Genomic DNA, 21,591 nt, shown 5'->3' with positions numbered 1-21,591 from the left:
AAGAGAGTAGTAACTTTACTTAAAGATAGAAAGTTAGATTATTTAGAGCTGCTGAAGGAACTTAATTGTTTTTCTCTTACAAATATTCCACTTTAGTACTTCATATAATTAATTGTGTAGAAAATGGATAAAGTTACCCTATTGCCCCTCAAAGTGACATCCATCTCTAGATGTTTTTCTTAGCACACGCCATCTTGAAAAACTAGTATAGGCAAGATTAGCACAGCTTAGCTCATAGGACTCAAAAGTTACTTTGAAACTGCTAATTCAGCTGAAGCAGAACTATTTTTGTGAAAGATAAAGATAGGAAAATTATTTTCATTGCCTTCACTTCCAGTAATATATGACATCAGAGAAAAGTTCCAGTAAGAGGAAAATACTATTATTAATTTAGCTACAATAGAATGTACAAATTCATACGAAATGTCATTGATGAGGAAATTGAAACTTCCATACTTGTAATTTCTTACTCTCTATCTTGCAAAGGCCTGCTCGCCACTCTCAGTTAAACAGTAAAATGAATTACTAAGAGTGATCAGATAAGGGAAGAATGTCTAGCTCTCAGGCACCCACCCCAAGCCTTTGTTTGAGACCCTTTGCTGCACATAGACTTGTTAAGTGACCTAACTTCAACCTGCAACCAATGTGAGAATGCAAATTGGGACCTTAGTCCTGATAGGAATGGAATGTCCTGCTCCTACAAGTTCCTGTTAGGACCCCCTACTATGTGGGTAACCCATGGCAACTCCCGCGCTTTGTAACTGCCCGTGACCTATAGTAATTTGTAGCCAATCAGTTTGTACCAATTATAGCTGTATGTTTTAACCTATATAAGGAGAAGACTCCCCTGAAACAGGGCCCCAGAATTTTGGAGCGTTAGCTCGTCTGGGTCTGCCGGCTCAATAAACCTGAGTTCTCCAACTCTCTGAGTGTTGTGCTTGGTTTCTCGTGGGATCAGTTCTTTTCTGCAACATCATTACCAGAAACTCTTGTAAACCTTAATTTCTTCTGTATTATTTATAAACTACACTGCAAAGAAGGAGAGAAATGAGAAGCTGGAAACTACAGAGCTGTTGAGTATTACAGAAGATGATCAGAAAAGATTTATCTATTCAACAAATATTGATGAGTACCTACTATGTGCTAGGCAGCATTTCAGAAAAATGGAATTAAGGATACAAGGAAGCTCTCCTAACTAAATTGATATGTAGGTAGAATTATATCTTTTGCTTTAGTTGTATCAGTGGAAGCTATAAATTTGTTGAGTCAGATTCTTCCAATAATTAGCTAACTCAATGGAAGAAATTTAGAAAGTGAATTCACAGTTTTGATCTATTAACATTTCTTAGAACCAGAGAGTTGAAAGACAAGTTGAAGATTCTTTGGGGATTAGCATCTTTGTTTGTAAACCTAATGTGACTCCAGTATAATTAGCCAAATTATAAATATTTCCCAAACAGGTCCTTCAGGGAACTGAATGCCATCTGATGTGATATATCTGGCTTATCTCTTAAGATCTTAAATTATACAAGAATCTGATTAAATAAAGCTGACACAGAAAAGTTGTTATAAATACTTTAAAGTAACCAAAGCGCCATTTACTAAAGTTCAACTTCACATAGTCAGACAGCTGGAAAGATACCTAGCATTCATAAACCTTTGGGCTTCAATGATACACTCTGTTACCAATGCCATTTCCAGATCCGCTCCATCCTGTAGTACTTTATCTGTTACTGTTTTTAACCACAAAATTCTGCTGATTAAAGAGGCAAATCCATATAAACTTGGCCTTTTAAACAATGCCTTCCTTCTTCCTTAACAACAATTTTCTTACTTATTCAACAACTTAGCAAGCAGAAGAGTTTTCCCAACTTCCTCTTTTACAAAATTTTATAGATTTTTTAAAGTGAAAATTACTTTATCTCCATCTTTATCTCATATTTCTCTACCTCTACACCTACAACAATATACAAAAACACTGGTCTACCCTATTCTATAAAGCCAATTACTTCTTATGTTGCTCTAGTCTCATTATAACCACATTTCTTAGGTTTTAACCACTCCCTTTCCAGAATCTTGCATCATGAAACATGTGCAAATGGAACATTCCCCAGCATAGACCACATACTAGGCCACAAAATGTCTCAGTAAATTCAAGAATTTTTTTTCTGATCACAATGGTATGCATCTAGAAATCAGTTACAGGAAGAAAACTGGAAAAAAAACACAGCAACATGGAGACTAAACAACACACTACAAAAAAAACAATGGGTCACCAAAGAAATCAAAAAGGAAATAAAAAATACTTGAGATGAATGACATAAAAATAAAACTTTCCAAAATCTATGAGACACATAAAAAGCTGTTGTAAGGAGGAAGTTTGTAAGTTTATAAGCCTACCTCAACAGCAAGAAAAATCTCAAATAAACAATCTAAATTTCCACCTAAAAATTTTAGAAAAAGCAGAACAAAGCCCAAAGTTAGCAGAAGGAAAGAAATAATAAAGATCAGAGTGTAAATAAATTAAATAGAGGAAAAAAAGATATTGCATTAATCATACATCAGAATTAAGTGGGATTATACCAAAGATGCAAGGTTGGTTCAATATCTGCAAATCAATCAACATGATACACCACATTAACAAAACAAAGGATAAAAATTGGACTTTCGTCATGGCGCAGTGGTTAAGAATCTGACTGCCAATACAGGGGATATGAGTTCGACCCCTGGTCTGGGAAGATCCCACATGCTGCGGAGCAACTAAGCCTGTGTGCCACAACTACTGAGCCTGTGCTCTAGAGCCTGTGAGCCAGAACAAGAGAAGCCACCACAATAAGAAGTCTGTGCACTTAAATGAAGAGTAGCCCCTGCTCTCCAAAACTACAGAGAGCCTGCACACAGCAATGAAGACCCAATGCAGCCAATAAATAAAAATAAATAAAATAAAATAAAATATATAAATATCATACCCCTCAAGACTGAGGGGCGAAATATCTCAAGGTGGGGATCTTTTAAACTCATAGGGTAAGGTGTCCTCAGAGGAAGAAAACCAGTCATGACTTTCTTGACAGAAGAGAAGCCATTTTTGGCCCAAGCCATTTTGTGATCTTAGCCTGGTCACACACCCTGGAACAGGTCTCAGAAATTAATATCTTAAGGGAAAAAAAAGAATGCAGAAACAAACGACTATTAATCAGGCAAGAGAAGTAACAATAGCAAAGATAACGTATCAGTTGTAAAGACTCCCAGTTTTCTTTCAATGTAAAGATTAGCCTGAAGTGCTCAATCACCAGGTCAGCTGGAACCTAAGGGATGATGTGGACCTTTTCTTATGCTCCTGACTTCAAACAGCTGAAGTTTGGGCTCTACAGACTGCCCAAGCCCCTTCATGAATATGCACATATCCTCAGTTTAAAACTTCCCCAATTTTCCTTTTCAAAGAGACACTGCTTTGGGAAAAATCCCCAGTGTTCTCTTCACTTGCTGTAAGTAATAAATCCTTCCTTCTCCCCATCTCTGGCTTGGTTGTGTCTTCTGTCTTGGCACCCACTGAGAGGGGAACCCCGTTTTCAGGTAACAGTTCTAATAGGTGAACAGTGATATATCACTGCTGTATTAATTGGTAACTACTGGTGGTATATGATGTTGAGCATATTTGTGTGTACTGTCTGTATATATATTTTTGGCCAGGTATCTGTTTAGTTCTTTACCTAATTTTAATGGGGTTACTGGTGTTAGAGGTCTTTGTATATATGAGACAAATCCATTAATAGATATGTTTGCAAAAATTTTTCTCCAAGTTTGTGACTTGTCTTTTGATTTTCTGAATAAGGTCTTTCACAGAGTAGAAAATTTTAATTTTATAAAGTTCACAATATTACTTATTTTTCTTTGTGGATTGCCCTTTCTGTGTTGTGAGTTAAAACTCAGTGCTCATGTTTCTTGCTTCGACAGCCATATGCTAAAATTGGAACAATTCAGAGAGGATGAGCGTGGCCCCTGGGCCACTTAAATTTGTGAAGCAGTCCATATTTTTTAAATATTGTAAGAAATTCAATAAAGACCTTAAAAATGGTCCACATCAAAAACTCCTTAAAAAATTGATGTGTGACTGTATAAAAAAAATAAATAAAACTCAGTGCTCATAATCTACATGACCAAACCCAAGCTCATGTTTTTCTTTCTTTCTCCAATAAATTTGAATCATTTTGCATTTAAAATTTGTCTATGAATAATTTTTGAGTGAATTTGGTGTACGTTGTAAACTTTGCATCTGCATTCATTTCACACCAGATGGTTTCCAATTAATTGTTCGTTAACTCTTTTTGGAGAAGTTATGGGATATCGTCTCCATTTCAGTTTGAATTTCCACAGGTTACTGGGTTCAGCAGTTCTGCGAGCGGGAGCGCTGTCTCCAGTCACCTGTGAGGGAGGCGCCGCCTGCACTTCCCGCACTGACCACACAGCGGCGCTGAGCCCACGACTCTGACCCTCAGCGCGTGCGCGTTCCGCAAGGCCTGGGCTCTGAGCGCAGGTGAGAGGAGCTGCGCCTCCTCAGGCACCGCCGGGGTTTCCCTGGGGCGTCCGGGCCAGCGTCTCTGCTGACATGAGCTCAGTCTCCTTAGGACTCGCTGGGGTTTTGGCTTCAGGACAACATGGGGCCACGTCCACGTTGACGGGGGAGCTGGGTTTCCTGAGGATGCAGACGACTCGGGGAGGAAAAGGTGAGGAGACGCGTCCTGTGGGCAGCTGACTGCTGAGCGGCTCCTGCGATAACAAGCCTCACTTCGCTGGCCGCTCCCCACACGGCCCTCCCCCCCCCCCCCATTCAGTGCTGTTATTAGTCTCATGTCACAGGTTAGATGCTCTGTGACTTGCCCCAGGTTATACGCCATCAGGTGTCAGAGCCAGCACTCTGTGCCTCTGGGGCTCGAGGCCCTCGAGGTCCGGGCGGTGGCGATTGCCCAGGCGGCATCCGCAGGACGTGAGGGGAAGGGGGAGAGGGAGGGCTGAGCGTGTGGGAGCAGCAGCTCTTCCCGCAGCCCTGCAGCCCTCGTGCGCGTCGGATGCCCGCTCAGAGCGCCACATCTCCCCCCCGCCCCATGGCAGGATGTTGGGGAGGGCCCGCCCCTCCCGCTCTGCGGGGCTGCCCCTGGTGTGCGGCCCCCACACCAACCTTCCAGACCTGGAGACGCACGGCCGAGTGGGTTCTGTGCCTTCACAGGGCCTCTGGGCTAGAGGGTGCGCTAGAGAGGTAGCGGTGAGAAGGGAGGGAACTTGAGGGGCGGTGCATGCCGGGTGGAGGCGGAATGGGTGAAACTGCTGTTGACCGGGTGTGGCGGTGGCGGGTTGAGAAAGGGAGGAGCCTGACTGGGATGAGGGGGCGGGTGGTGATGCCACTGATTGAAATACAGAAGAGAACACTTTACAGACGCAGCGCAGTAATTTTATATCATACGTTTATTAGGTATCATTGATGTGATGGAATTGTTTTTCTGAAAAAAATCACCCAATTCCTTTATATGATAAGATGATATAACTATATATAACTTTCCAGAGTACGTAGGGCAGACATATTATTTAGCTCATAAATTCTTGATAAATTCCTGCCTATTTCAATATATTACGTTTCCTCCCTTCCCATCATTCTTTTATACTTTTCTTCTCACTAGCGTAAGAAAACACACTTCCTGCTCTCTGTAAGATTGGCTTGGGAGGTTCTTCTTGAGTTCTTTGGACCCCAGATGGAGGGTCACACTTATTTCTCCTTGGCGATATCCTACGAGCATAGTAGAATGAGAACTCATCACTGGCAAAGCATTTCACTTGCAACTCTTGTTGGAGCTGCCCTGTTAGGTAGACCCAGCTGGACTGTACCGTGGTTAAGTCACAGGTGAATGAGTTGTCCCCTCAGGATGACACAGTGCCAATGCATGGAATTGGAGATCACTCTTGATTTCCTTACCCAGCACTGTGCTCTGGGACGGTAATAAGGCACAGAATTTCCAGGGGCACAACTCTGGTTACCCCGGCAACCACAGCCTCAGGGGAAAGCCTATACTGGGCTTGTAAATTAGAGAGGAATGTGCCAGAACAAACACCCAAAATGTGTCTCATTACCACTTTTAAAATTAATTTGTATTTTCTATCAGAGTAACATTGATATACAATGTTGTATTATGTTGTAAGTGTAGAGAATCATTGTCGTTAATGCATATATCTGTGATGTTCGGCTGTTTTGAGTGTTGGCAGATGTTATGTTGTCATAGTTTTGATTTGCCAGTCTCTAATAATTCACCATAAAAAAATCTTAATTTTTAAACCGTATGAGTAGAATTTACGTGTTGAAATTGTCTTCGTGAAAATCTGCCCTATTTTTCTTTATTTTTGATTACTTTAACCTGGAAAACTTTTGAGGCCAGCTATCATTTATGTATCCCAACAGTCGTTGTGATTAAGTAACTTAAAGCAATTGCTATCAGGTTGCAGTTGCGAGTAAAGGCCACAAGGTGGCAAGATTTCTTCATGCTTCACTCTTGTTACTACGGTAACTAGTGCCTTACAGGTAGTCAGGTTCCCTGATAGTAAATTAGAGAAAATGTTTTAGAGAAAGCAAGTTTGTGTCTCATTATCCCCGGTAGCTGTTTTTTTTAACTTAGTGTTAATTTTTGTTGGAATAGAGTTGATTTACAATGTTGTCTTTGTTAGGTATACAAAATATTGTTCAGTTATACATATACATATATTTATTGAATGTGTCTTTTCACATATAAGTTATTCTAGAATGTTTGGTACACCTTCCTCGCTGTAGAGTAAGGCCTTGCTGTTATCTCTTTTACATGTATTCCAGGGTATATGTTAATCACAACTCCAGATATATCCCTTTCACACATCTTTCCCTTTTGGTAAAGCTGTAAGTTTGTTTACTAATTTTTTGTGTCTGTTTAACTTCTCTTAACTAGTTCATTGGTATCTATTGGTCCATTCCACCTAAAGGTGATATCACATGATATTTGTCTGTCTCTTTATGACTTGCCTCACTTATATGATGATCTCTAGGGCCAAAGGTTTCTGCAGAGGTCATTATTACATTCTTTATCCTGGCAGAGTCCTATTGTGATGTGTATGTCTCACTTCTGTATTCACGCATCTGTGAATTTACATTTCGTGTGCTTACGTGTGTTGGCTATTCTAAATTGCGCTGCAGTGCATGCATGAGTGTCTGTGGGTTTCTGAATTCTGGTTTTAATGCATATACTCTTCGTTGTAGCACTGCCTGATCATATGGTAGCTATTTTTTCCTTTTTTTAACGGCACCTCCATAATGTTCTCTGTAGTGACTTACTATTTATATCTCACCAGCACCATAAGAGGATTTCCTTTTCTCCATGCCCTCTCCACCATTTATTGATTGTAAAGTTTAGTGATGGCATTTTAGACCAGTGTGAGGTGATCCCTTGCTGTAAATTTGATTTGCAATCTCTGCTAATTGCTAGGTTGCACATGTTTTTATGGGCTGTTTTTCTTCATAAAATTGTGATTTGGATTTACCTGTGGAAATGGGCTTCTTGAAAGCCACACTGTTTTCAATGATTTTCGAGAACTTACCCCTGGACATTATTTGAAGGCAGGTATCATTTAGAACCCAGCTGTCCTTGTGAATATTAAGTGCCCATAGCACTCTTTTTAAGTTTGTTTTTTCGGGGAACGGTCAAAAGGCACAGGATATCCTCAGGCATAACTCTGCTTACACTGGCAAACACAGCCTTAGGGGAAAGCCTATATTGGGATTATAAATTAGAGAGGAATGTGCCAGAAAAAACACCCAAAACATTGTGTCTCATTGCCACTTTTAAAATTACATTAATTTTTATATTCTATTGGAGTAACATTGATATACAGTGTCGTGTATGTTGTAGGTGTAGAGAATCATTTTCATTGATACGTATACGTATATCTGTGCATGTTCAGCTTCTTTTCCAGTATATGTTATTAGAGAGTGTTGTTACCCTTTCCTTGGTATACGTAGATTCATGCTGAATATTGATTTCTCTGAAATAGTTTGTGTTTGTTAATCCCACCCTCCAAATTGATCCCCTGACCACTTCTGTCCTGTTGGGTAAACATATGTTTTTGTTTTATGTCCCTGAGTCTGTTTATGTTTTCTCAGTTATTTCAGTGGTGTGTATTTTTAGATTCTATATATGAGATTTTATATAATATTTGACTTTCTGATTCTCACTGACTTTAGTTTTGTTAACTCTGCTTTGATCTATGTTCCTGCCAAGGGTATTACATCATTCTTGTACATGATGGAGTCATATTCCAGTGTGTATATGTATCTCTTCTTTGTTACCTGTTCATCGGACTAAGGACATTTTGTATGTCTCCACATCTCGGGTCTTGTATATGGTGCTGCAGTGCACGCATGGTTGTCTGAGTGTTTTTGATTCTGGTTTCAAAATGTATACTGTTAGGTGTGGGACTCCCAGCTCATTCGGTACCTCAATGCTTACTTTTTTATATATAAATTTATTTATTTTATTGGCTGTGTTGGGTCTTTTTTGTTGTGCAAGGTCTTTCTTAGTTGCAGTGAGTGGGGGCTACTCTTTGTTGTGGTATGCGGGCTCTTCATTGCCATGCTTCTCTTGTTGCAGAGCACAGGCTCTAGGCACATGGGCTTCGGTAGTTGCAGCACATGGGCTCAATAGTTGTGGCTCACAGGCTCAATAGTTGTGGTGCCCGGGCTTAGTTGCTCCGTGGCATGTGAGATCTTCCTGGAGCAGGGATCAAACCCATATCCCCTGCATTGGCAGGCAGATTCTTAACCACTGCGCCACCTAGGAAGCTCTCAATGTTTGTGTTTTAAAGGAACTTCCATACTGTTCTCTAGAGAGGCTTTTACGATGTCCTGCCAACCAGCATGTAAAGGGAGTCTGCTTTTTTTTAACCCCACTCTAGAATACACTGTCGACTCACTTGGTGATAATGGCCCTTCTGACTGGTGGCAGGTGATACTTTGTCATAGTTTTGATTTGCTTTGCCTCCAGTAACTTACCATAAAGAACATCTTTTGGGTGTTTTTGTTTGTTTCTATTTTAATTTTAATTTTTAAACAATGTGAGTAGAATTTACTGGTTGAAACTATTTTCTTGAAAGTCTGCCCTGTTTTTCTTTATTTTTGATTAATTTAACCTGGAAAATTTTTGAGGCCATGTATCATTTACCTCCCTACAGTCCTTGTAATTATTAAGTAAGATTAAACAATTCTTATCAGGTTGCTGTTGCGGGAAAAGGCCACAAGGGGGCAGGATTTCTTCATGCCCCTTGTTACTGTGGTAACCAGAGCCTTGGGGGTGGTCAGTTTCCCTGATTGTAGATTAGAGTGAAACGTGTTAGAAAAAGACAGCAAAAGATTGTGTCTCTTTATTCCTTGTCATTTTTTTAAATTTAATGTTAATTTTTATTGGAATAAACTTGATTTACAATGTCGTCTGTTAGGTGTACAAAATCTTGTTCAGTTATACGTATACATACATGTATTAAACGTCAGTGACTTTTCAGATATAACTTATTCTAGAGTGTTTGGTACACCTCCCTTGCTGTAAAGTAAGGCCGTGTTGATTACCTTTTTTATATCTATATCTATTCCTGTGTATATGTTAATCAAAACCCCAGATACATCATTTAACACAACTTTACCCTTTGGTAGAACTATAAGTTCACTACTTTTCTGTGTCTGTTTCACTTTTCTTAACTAATTCAATGGTATCTATTGCTCCATTCCACCCAAAAGTGATATCATATGATATTTGTCTCTTTTTTAAAAAATAAATTTATTATTTTTATTTACTGGCTTTGTTGGGTCTTTGCTGCACTTGGGCTTTCTGTAGTTGCAGAGAGTGGGGGCTACTCTTCATTGTGGTGCACGGGCTTCTCATTGTGGTGACTTCTCTCGTTGCAGAGCATGGGCTCTAGGCGCTGGCGCTTCAGTAGTTGCAGAGCATGTGCTCATCATTAGTTGTGGCTCGTGGGCTCTAGAGCACAGGCTCAGTAGTTTGGCACAAGGGCTTAGTTGCCCCGCAACATGTGGGATCCTCCTGGACCAGGGCTCAAACCCCTGTCTCCTGTATTGGCAGGCAGATTCTTAATCACTGTACTACCAGGGAAGCCCTGTCTCTTTTATGACTTTCTTCACTTATATGATAATCTCTGGGGCCAAAGTTTACTGCAAAGGTCATTATTACATTTCTTATCCAGACAGAATCCTATTTCAATGTGCATGTCTCACTTCTGTATCCATGCATATGTGCATTTACATTTTGTGTAGTACATGTGTTGGGAATTGTAAATTGTGCTGCAGTGAATGCTTGGTTGTCTGTGCATGTTTGAATTCTGCTTTCAGGGCGTATACTCTTAGGTGTAACACTGCCTGATCATGCGGTAGCTCTATTTTTACCTTTTAACAGCATTTCCGTAATGTTCTCTGTAGTGGCTGTTACCATTTGCATCCCACCAGCAGCATAAAATGTCATTTTCTCCATGCCCTCTCCAGCATTTATTGATTGTAAATTTTGTTGGTGGCGTTTTAGTCCAGTGTAAGATGATCTCTTGTCATAGATTTGATTTGCAGGTCTCTGCTAATTGCTATGTTGAGCATGTTTTTATGGGCTGTTTTTCTTCATAAAATTGTGATTTGGATTTACCTGTGGAAACTGCCTTCTTGAAAGTCTGCCCTGAGTCCAGTTATTTTCTAGCACTTACCCCTGGACATTTTTTGAGGGCAGGTATCATTAAGAGTCCAGCAGTCTTTGTGAATATTAAGTACCCATAAGCACTTGTTTTAAGGTTGCTTTTTCAGGAAATGGTCAAAAGGCACAGGATTTCCTTGGGCTTAACTCTGGTTACCCTGGAATCCACAGTCTTATGGCAAAGCCTATTTTGGCTTGTAAATTAGAGAGGAATGTGCCTGAACAGACACCCAAAACATTGTATATTATTACCAATTTGAAAATTAGATTTTTATTTTTTATCGGAGTAACATCCATTAATAATGTTGTGTATGTTGTAGGTGTAGAGAATCATTTTCATTTCTACATCTACAAATCTGTGCATGTTCATCTTCATTTCCCATATAGATTATTAGAGCATGTTGACAGCCTTTCCTTGGTATACATAGATCCATGCTGAATATTTGTTTTCTATGAAAGAGTTTGTGTTTGTTAATCCCAGCCTCTTAATTGATCTCTTGACCCCTTCTGTCACCTAAGGCAAACATATGTTTGTGTTTTATGTCCCTGACCCTCTGTATGTTTTCTCAGTTATTTAATGGTATGTATTTTTAGATTCCACCTAGAAGTGATATCATATAATATTTGACTTTCTGATTCTCACTAACTTAGTTTTATTCACTATAGGTTGACCTATATTCCTGCCGATGGCATTACATCATTCTTGTACATGGTGGAGTCATATTCCAGTGTGTACTTGTATCTGTCCTTTGCTATCTGCTCATCTGTCCAAGGACATTTTGTAAGTCTCCACCTCTCGGGTCTTGTATATGGTGCTGCAGTGCACGCATGGATGCCTGTGTGTTTTCGAATTCTGATTTCAACACGTATACTCTTAGGTGCAGGAGTCTTAGCTCATTCGGTACCTCAATCTTTACTTTTTAAATATGCTTCCATTACGTTTCTTAGTGGCAATTACAATGTCCATCCCACCAGCACGAAATAAGGGTCCCCCTTCATTTAACCACCACTCTAGTATATCCTGTCGACTCACTTTGTGATAATAACTCTTTTGACTCGTGCCAGGTGATATTTTGTCATAGTTTTGATTTTCCTTATCTCCAATAATTTACCATAGGAACGTCTTTTCATGTTTTTTATAATATTTGTTCTTAAACAATATCTGTAGAATTTACCTGTTGAAATTATCTTCTTGAAAGTCTGCCCCATGTCTCTCTACTTTGGATTACTTTAACCTGGAAAAATTTTGAGGCCAGGTATCATTTACCCCCCTACAGTCCTTGTGATTATTAAGTAAATTTAAGCAATTGTTATAGGTTGCTGTTGTGAGAAAAGGCCACAAGGGGGCAGGATTTCTTCATGCCATACACTCATTACTATGGTAGCCAAAGCCTTAGGGTTAGTCAAGTTCCCTGATTGTAGATTAGAATGAAATGTGTTAGAAAAAGACAGCAAAAGATTGTGTCTCGTTATTCCTTGACATTTTAAAAAATTTAATGTTAATTTTTATTGGAATAAACTTGATTTGCAATGTTGTCTCTTTAGGTGTACAAAATCTTGTTCAGTTATACATATACACATATGTATTCAATGTCAGTGACTTTTCACACATAATTTATTCTAGAGTGTTTGGTACACCTCCCTTGCTGTAGAGTAAGTCCTTGTTGATTATCTCTTTTATATGTATTCCTGTGAATATGTTAATCAAAACTCCAGATATATCCCTTTCACACACCTTTCCCCTTTGGTAAAACTGTAAGTTTGTTTACTAATTATGTTTGTCTGTTTCACATTTCTTAAGTAGTTCATTGGTATCTATTGCTCCATTCTACCTAAAAGTGCTATCATATGATATTTATCTCTGACTTACTTATATAATAATATCTAGGGCCAAAGCTTACTGCAAAGGTCATTTTTTCATTCTTTTTCTGGCAGTCATGTTTTGTTGTGTACATATCTCACTTCTGTATGCACACATCTGTGGATTTACATTTTGTGTGCTTCCTTGTGTTGGCTATTGTAAATTGTGCCTCAGTGCATGCTTGACTGTCTGTGTGTTTTTGAATTCTGGTTTCAGTGCATATACTCTTAGATATAGCACTGACTGATCATGTGGCAGCTCTATTTTTACCTTTAAAGGCACCTCCATTCTTTCTCACTAGTGGCTCTTACCAATTTACGCCCCACCAACAGAATAGAGTGAACCCACATATCCACAACCCCTTCATTATGCACAGTTAGTAGACTTTTTCCTTAGTCCTATACTGGCAGGCGTGAGGTGATACCTTTTTTGTAAATTTTGAGTTTGCATGTGCCTAATAATTGGTGGCGTTGAGAATTTTTTCAGGTCTTTTCTTTAAAATAATAGTATGAATTAAATTTACCTCTGTAAAGTGACTTCTTGAAAGTGTGTCTTTTTTGCATTTTTCTGTCGATTCCTGACCCAGGAGGTTTTTTGTGGGCTGGTGTATTTTACAAACCTGCAGTCATTGTGAATATTAAGTGATGATTAGCATTGGGTTTAAATCTGCTCTTGGGGAAAACGTCCACAAGGCGGCAGGATTTCTCCATTCCCATATCTGGTTACTTGTGCAATAGAGCTTTCTGGAGGTTGTGTTCCTAGTTTCTGAATTAGGGTGGAATGTGCCAGGACAAAGCACCAAAGATTAGGTCTCATTATTTCTTGTTTGTTCTTTTAATTTAATCTTTATTTTCTATTTGCTGAAATTTACTTACAATGTTGTTTGTTTCAGGTGTAAAGAATCTGGTTCATTCATACGTATACGTATATCTATTCATCTTAGGATCATATTCTCATATAGCTTAGTACAGAGTGGGATGTAGACCTTATGGGTATACCATGCTCTTTGGTGATTATATACTTTATATGTATTATTATATATGTATTACTCCAGTATCTTAATTTATACATTCCTCCAACCTTTCCGCTTGATTAAGCGTAAGTTTGTTTTCTAAGTCTGTGTGTCTTCTCTGTGGAAATATGTTCATTGGTTTCAATTTGTAGATAACACCTATAAATGATATCATAGTGTATTTGTGTTTCATTTTCATACTTACTTGACATAGTCTGATTATTTCTGGGCTCATCTGAGGTGCTGCACTGTGTATTGTTTTATTCTTTTTTGTGGCTAGTGTTTTATGGTGGATGTATACCACTCCTTCTGTGTCCATTCATCTGTTGATGGACGTTTTCTTTACTTCCATGTCTTGGCTATTTTAGATATTGCTACAGCCCAGATTTGGGTGCCTTGTCTTTTCCATTCTGGTCTTCTCAGGTTATAGGTCAAGTAGTGGGGCTCCCAGAGCATATGGTAGCTCAATTTTTACCTTTAAAATCCACCTCCATTTTTTTCCTCATTAGTGGCTTTTACCAATTTACACCCCACCAACAACCTAGAAGGTACCCACTTCTCCACAACCTCTTCAGCATGTGTTGTTAGTAGACTTTGCTAAATGCCATACTGAGTGGTATGATGTGATAACTTTTTGTAGTTTGTATTAGCATATCACTAATAATTTGTGAAGTAGAGCATTTTTTCATGTCTTTTTTAAAAAATTGTGAGTAAAATTTACCTCTGTAAATTGTCTTCTTGAAAGTTTGCCCCCTTTGCATTTTTTTTTTGTCAATTCTCAACACAGGAGATTTTTTTGAGGGCAGGTGTATTTTACAAACCTGCAATCTTTGTGAATATTAAGGGACCATAAGCATTGGGTTTAAAGTTATTGTCATGGGAAACGTCCGCAAGGCGGCAGGATTTCTCCATTCCCAAATTCGGTAACTAAGGCAACAGAGCATTTTTGGAGGTCGTGTTCCTAAGTTCTAAATTAGAGAGGAATATGCGAGGACAATGTCCAAAAAGCTTAAGTCATGTGAGTTTCTGTGTGGTTTTGATTGTAATCTCTATTTCTTATTGGCATAAATTTGTGTCAGTGTAGTGATTTTTCTAGGTGTGCAGAATCTGGTTCATTTATACATATACATAGAGCTATTCATGTTAGCATCCTGTTCTTACATAGCTTATTACAGACTGTTGTGTAGACCTTTTTTGGTATATAGTGGTGTTTGGTGACCCACTACTGGGCCTATAACCATGAAGAACCTAACACAAAACACATGGCAACCAGAAGTGTACTGCAGGAATATTTTAAAATGAAAAGAAATTAAAGTAAAAAAAATGTCCATCAACCGATGAACAGAAACAGAAGTGGTATATATTCAAAAGAAATATTAGCCCCCAAAAGCAATACCCTTTGCAGCAGCATAGATGAGCCTAGAGATACTCAGACGACGTGAAGTCAGAAGGAGAAAGATGAATATCCTGTGATATCACTTATAGGTGTTATTAAAATGTAGACCCCAATGAACGCCTTTCCACAGAGACAGACACTCAAAGACTTAGAAAACAAACTTATGGTTAATCAAGAGGAAAGGTGGGAGGAATGGATAAATTAGACTATTGGGGTTAACACATATATACTAATTCATATTAAATATATAATCACAAAAGACCACCATATACCAAAAACACTCTACACAACCTTCTGTAACAAGCTACATGAGAACAGGATCCTAAGATAAATAGATACATGTATATGTATAAATGAACCAGATACTGTACACCTAGAAAAAACACAACATTGTAACAAAACTTATGCTAATAGAAAACAAAAATTGAGACCTAAGTTTTGGGGCTTTGTCCTGGCACATTCCACTCTAATTCAGAATTTAGGAACATGACCTCCAGGAAGGCTCTGTTGCCCTAGTGACCAGAGTTGGGAATGCAGAAATCCTGCTGCCTTGTGGTGGACATTTCCTGCAACACAAGGTTTAAACTCAGTGCTAATTGCCACTTAATATTCACAAGGACTGCAGATTTGTAAAAAGAAACCTGCCCTCAAAAATCTCCTGGATGGGGAATCGACAAAACAATGCAAAAAAGGCAAACTTTCAAGAAGACAGTTTACACAGGTAAATTTTAGTCACACTTAGACATCCAAAAGGACTTGAAAAAATGTTCAACATCACCAGTTGTTACACATATGCAACTCCAAACTACAAAAAGGTATCCCCTCAGACCACTCAGTATGGCATTCAGCAAAAAGTCTACTAACAATAAATGCTGGAGGGGTTGTGGAGAAGTGTATACCCTCTATTCTGTTGCTAGGGTGTAGATTGATAAAAGCCAATAATGAGAAAAGAATGCAGGTGCCTTCAAAAGGTAAAACCTAAGCTACCATATGATCTGGCAGACCCACTACTGGACCTATAACCTGCGAAGATGAGAATAAAAAGACACAGGCACCCAGTCTTGGACTGCAGGAATATTTACAATAACCAAGACATGGAATTAAACAAAACTTCCATCAACAGATGAATGGACACAGAAGAAATGGTATATGTTCACAAACAAATATTATCCATTAAAAAAAAAACCAATAAAATAAAACAATACCCTTCTCAGCACCATAAGTGAGCCTAGAGAAAATGAGACTATGTGAAGAAAGTAGGAGAGTGAAACACACATTACACCTATAAACGATATCATAGTTTATCTAAAAATTAAACCCAATGAAATATTACAACAGAGAAAGACACTAACAGACTTACAAAGCAAACTTATGGTTATCCAAAAGGAAAATATAGAGGAATAGATAAAATATTGGGGTTAACACATATATAATAAGACATATAAAATATAAAATCACCAAAGACCACCATAGAGCACACGGTACTAAGATACATGAGAACAGGATCCTAAGATGAATAGATATGTGTATATGTATAAATGAACCACATTCTGTACACCTAGAACAAACACAGCATTGTAAGCCAATTAACTCCAATATAAAATAACAATTAAATTCAAAAAACAAACAGGAACTAGAAAGGCTTAAACTTTTGAGGGCTGGTCCTGGCACATTCCACTCTAAATTAGAACTTAGAAACAGGATGTGCAGGAAGGCTGTGTTGCCCTACTAAACTGAGTTGGGAATGCAGAAATCCTGCCTCTTGGTGGATGTTTCCCGCCACGGCAGCTTTAAAACCAGAGCTAATTGTCACTTAATATTAACAAGGACTTCAGGTTTGTAAAAAACACCTGCCCTCAGAATATCTCCTGGGTCAGGAATCGACAAAAAATGCAAAAAGGGCAAACTTTCAAGAAGACAATTTACAGAGGTAAATCTTACTCACACCTTGTTTTCAAAAAGGACATGAAAAAATGCTCAACATCACCAATTATTACACAAATCCAAACTACAATAAGGTATCCGCTCACAACACTCAGTATGGCATTCAGCAATAGCCTACTAACAGTACATGCTGAAGGGGTCGTGGAGATGTGTGTACCCTCTATTGTGTAACTGGGGTGTAAATTGGTAAGAGCCACTAATGAGAGTAGAATGGAGGTGCCTTTAGAAGGTAAAAATAGAGCCACCATATGATCTGGCAGACCCACTAGCGGACCTATAACCTGAGAAGACCAGAATGGAAATGACACAGCCACCCAAATGTGAACTAAAGCAATATTTGCAATAACCAAGACATGGAAGTAAACAAAATGTCCATCAACAGATGCGTGGACATAGAATAAGTGTTATATGTTCACAAATGAATATTATCCACAAAAAAAAACAATAAAAAAATGCTGTTTTCAGCTCCATAGATGAGCCTAGAGATCATCAGACTATGTGAAATAAGTAGGAAAGTGAAACACAAATTATGATACCATTTATAGGTGTTATCTAGAAATTAAAACCAATGAACATATTACCACAGAGAGAGAAATTCACAGAATTACAAAGTAAACTTATGGTTAACCAAATGGAAAGTTTGGAGGAATGAATAAATTAGCATATTCGGGTTAAGACATATATGATAATACATAGAGACTATATAATCACCAAAGACCACCCAATGGAAAAAGATGTTTACACAGCAACCTGTAATATGCTATATGACAACAGGATCCTAAGATGAACAGATACATATAGATGTATAAATGAACCAGATTCTGTACACCTAGAACAAACACAGCATTGTAAGCAAATTTACACCAATATAAAAAATAACAATTAAATTCAAAAAACAAACAGAAACTAATAAGGCCTAAGCTTTGGGGGGTTGTCCTGGTATGTTCCACTCTAATTTAGAACCTAAAAAGGCCACCACCAAAAAGGCTCTGTTGCCCTAGTAACCAGAGATGGGAATGGAAATCCTGCTGCCTTGTGGACGTTTCCCGCCACAGCAGCTTTAAGCTCAGAGCTAATGGTCACTTAATATTAACAAGGACTGCAGGTTTGTAAAAGACACCAGCCCTCAAAATATCTCCTGGGTCAAGAATCAACAAAAAATGCAAAAAGGGCAAACTTTCAAGAAGACAATTTACAGAGGTAAATTTTACTCACACTTTGTTTTCAAAAAGAACATGAAAAAATGCTCAACATCACCAATTATTACACATATGGAAATCCTAACTACGAAAAGTTATCCTCTTACACCATTCAGTTTGGCATTCAGCAAAAAGTCTACTAACAGTACATGCTGAAGGGATTATGGAGAAGTGTGTACTCTCTATTCTGTTGGTGGGTTATAAATTGGTAAGAGCCAAAAAGCCTTTGGTGTATGTTCTGTCACATTCTACTCCAATTGACAACCTAAGAAACACCACTTCCAGGAAGCCTCTGTTGCCCTAGTAAGCAGAGTTGAGAAGAAATCCTGCTGGCTTATGGCTGTTCTGGCAGCAGCAGGTTTAAACTCAGGGCTAATGGTCGCTTAGTATTCAGCAGGACTGCAGGGATGTAAATGACACCAGCTCTCAAAAAATGTCCTGGGGTTGGGAATCGACAAAAACTTCAAAACAGGTCAAACTTTCAAGAATACAGTTTCAAGAGGTAAAGTTTACTCACACATTTAAAAACAAAACAAAAAATGACATGGAATAATGCACAAATCACAAATTATTGGAGAGAACTACAAAAAGCTATCACCTCACACCAGTCAGAATGGCCATCAGCAAAAAATCTACAAACAATACTTGATGAAGGGCTTGTAGAGAAATGCATACTCCTATGCTGTTGGTCAGATGTAAACTGGTAAGGGCCACTAACGAGAACAGAATGGAGGTGCCTTTAAAAGGTAAAATTTGAGCTACCATATGAACTGCCTGACCCACTACTGGGCCTATAAGCCAAGAAGACCAGAATGGAAAAAAAACAGGCACCCAAACTTGAACTGCAGCAGTATTCACAATAGCCAAGACATGGAAGCAAGGGAACTGTCCATCAACAGGTGAATGGACACAGAAAAAGTGGTACATGTACACAGTGGAATATTAGCCACAAAAAAAGGATGAAACAATACCTTTTGCAGCACCATAGATGAGTCTAGAGATACTCAGACTACGTGAAGTCAGAAAGAGAAAGACAAATATCCTATGATATTATTAATAGGTGTTATCTAAAAACTGATACCAATGAACACATTTCCAGAGAAAAAGACACTCACAGAAGGAGAAAATAAACTTATGGTTCACTAATACAAATGGTAGAATAGATAAATTAGGATACTGGGATTAACATACATATACTAATACATGTAAAATATCACCAAAGACCACTGTATAAGAAGAAAGGTCTACACAATACTCTGTAATAAGCTACATGGTAACAGGACCTGAAGATGGATAGTTAGATAGAGAGAGAGAGAGAGATGATAGATTTAGATAGATATATATATCTATAATATATATAGATATATAAATCTATATATTTATATAAATATTATATATAAATGAAGCTGATTCTGTACACCTAGAACAAACACAACATTGTAATCCAATTTACTCTGATAAAAAATAAAAATTAAATTAAAACAACAAAATGTAAAATAGCTAGTGGGAAGCTACTGCATAACATAGCAAGGTCAACTTGATGATGGGTGATGACTTAGAGGGCTGGAATAGGGAGGGTGGGAAGGAGTCGCAGGAGGGAGGGGATATGGGGATATATGTATAAATACAGCTGATTCACTTGGTTGTACAGCAAAAACTAGCACAATAGTATAAAGCAATTATATTCCAATTAAGAGCTTAAAAAAATTAACAAGCAAGAAGTATGAGACATAAGCTTTTGGGGGTTTGTCCTGGCACATTCTACTCTAATTTAGAACCTAGAAATTTGACTTCCAGGAAGGCTGTGTTGCCCTACGAACCAGAGTTGGGAATGGAGAAATCCTGCCACCTTTTGACCATTTCCCGCAGCAGCAGCTTTAAAGCTAATTCTAATGTCACTTAATATTCACAAGGACTGCAGGGTTGTAAATGACATCTGCCCTCGAAAATGTCCTGGGGTAGTGAATCCATAAAGAAACTCAAAATAGGGCAAAAGTTCAAGAAGATGATTTCCAGAAGTAGATTTTACTCATTCTTGTTTTTTTTTCTTAAAAAGGACAAGGAAAGATGCTCAATGTCACCACTTATTCAGAAAAGTCATATCAAAACTACAAAAAGGTGTCACCTTACACCTGTCAGAATGGCCATCCGCAAAAGTCTACAAACAATACATGCTGAATTGGTTGTACAGAAATGCATACCATCTATGCTACTGGTCAGATGTAAACTGGTAACAGCCACTAATGAGAACAGAATGGGGGTGCCTTTAAAAGGTAAAAACTGAGCTGCCATATGATCTCACAGACCCATTACTGGGCCTATAATCTGAAAATACCAGAAGGGAAAAACACAGGCACCCAAACTGGACTGCAGCAACATTCACAATAGCCAAGACACGGAAATAACCAGAATGTCCATCAACAGATGAATGGACACATAAGAAGTGGTACATGTCCACAATGGAATATTAGCCACAAGAAAGAATGAAACAATACCCTTTGCAGCACCACAGATGAGCCTAGAGATAATCATACTACATGAAGTCAGGAAGAGAAACACAGATATCCTCTGATGTCATTTATAGCTGTTATCTAAAAATTTATACCAATGAACATATTTCCAGAGAGAAAGACACTCACAGACTTAGAAAACAACCTTATAGTTAACCAAGTGGAAAGATGGGAGGAATGCATAAAGTAGCATGCTGGGGTTAACATACATTTACTAATACATATAATATATATACATATAATATATACATATAATATATATAATATATAAAAACAAGAACCTGCCATATACCAAAAAAGTCTACCCAGTACTCTGTAATAACCTACAAGGGAAGAATATACAAAGATAGATTATGTATATGTATAAATAAACCAGATTCTGTACACCTAAAACAAACACAACATTGGAATCAAATTTACTCCAATAAAAAATAAAAGTTAAATTAAAAAAGCATGAAGGAATGAGACAAAAACTTTTGGTGTGTTGTCCTGGCACATTCCACTCTAATTTACAACCTAGGAACATGACTTCCAGGAAGACTCTGTTGCCTATTTAAGGTCCTGATGCTGTCAATAACTAAGGTCCTGACACTATCCCTAGATGATGTCCTGACTCTGGTTCTAAGGCCCTGACCCTCTTCCTAACTAACATTGTGATGATGTCTCTACCTGAGGCACTGACACTGTCTATAATAATGGCCTGACTCTCTCCCTAACTAACACCCTGATGCTATCTCTAGTAGCTTCATGTATATCTCAGTAACACCCTAATCCTGTCCATAACTAAGGCCCTGAATATATCCCTAAGTACATCTCTGACAATATCCCTAACTAACAGCCTGGACTGTCTCTTACTAACGCCTTCAAGTTATCTCCGAGGCTCTAATACTGTCCCTAACTAATGACCTGATGCTGACC

The 21,591-nt window shown here is 38.3% G+C and overlaps 1 pseudogene; it reads left to right on the top strand.

The window, feature by feature from the left end:
* The first annotated feature begins 3,940 nt into the window (after positions 1 to 3,940).
* LOC130829532 (U6 spliceosomal RNA) lies at positions 3,941 to 4,036 on the top strand (annotated as a pseudogene).
* The last annotated feature ends 17,555 nt before the right edge of the window (positions 4,037 to 21,591 follow it).

Source organism: Hippopotamus amphibius, chromosome 9 (assembly GCF_030028045.1).
Source record: "Hippopotamus amphibius kiboko isolate mHipAmp2 chromosome 9, mHipAmp2.hap2, whole genome shotgun sequence".
Taxonomy (NCBI): domain Eukaryota; kingdom Metazoa; phylum Chordata; class Mammalia; order Artiodactyla; family Hippopotamidae; genus Hippopotamus; species Hippopotamus amphibius.
Note: the sequence above shows the minus strand (reverse complement) of the source record. Positions and strands in the feature narration are given on the sequence as shown.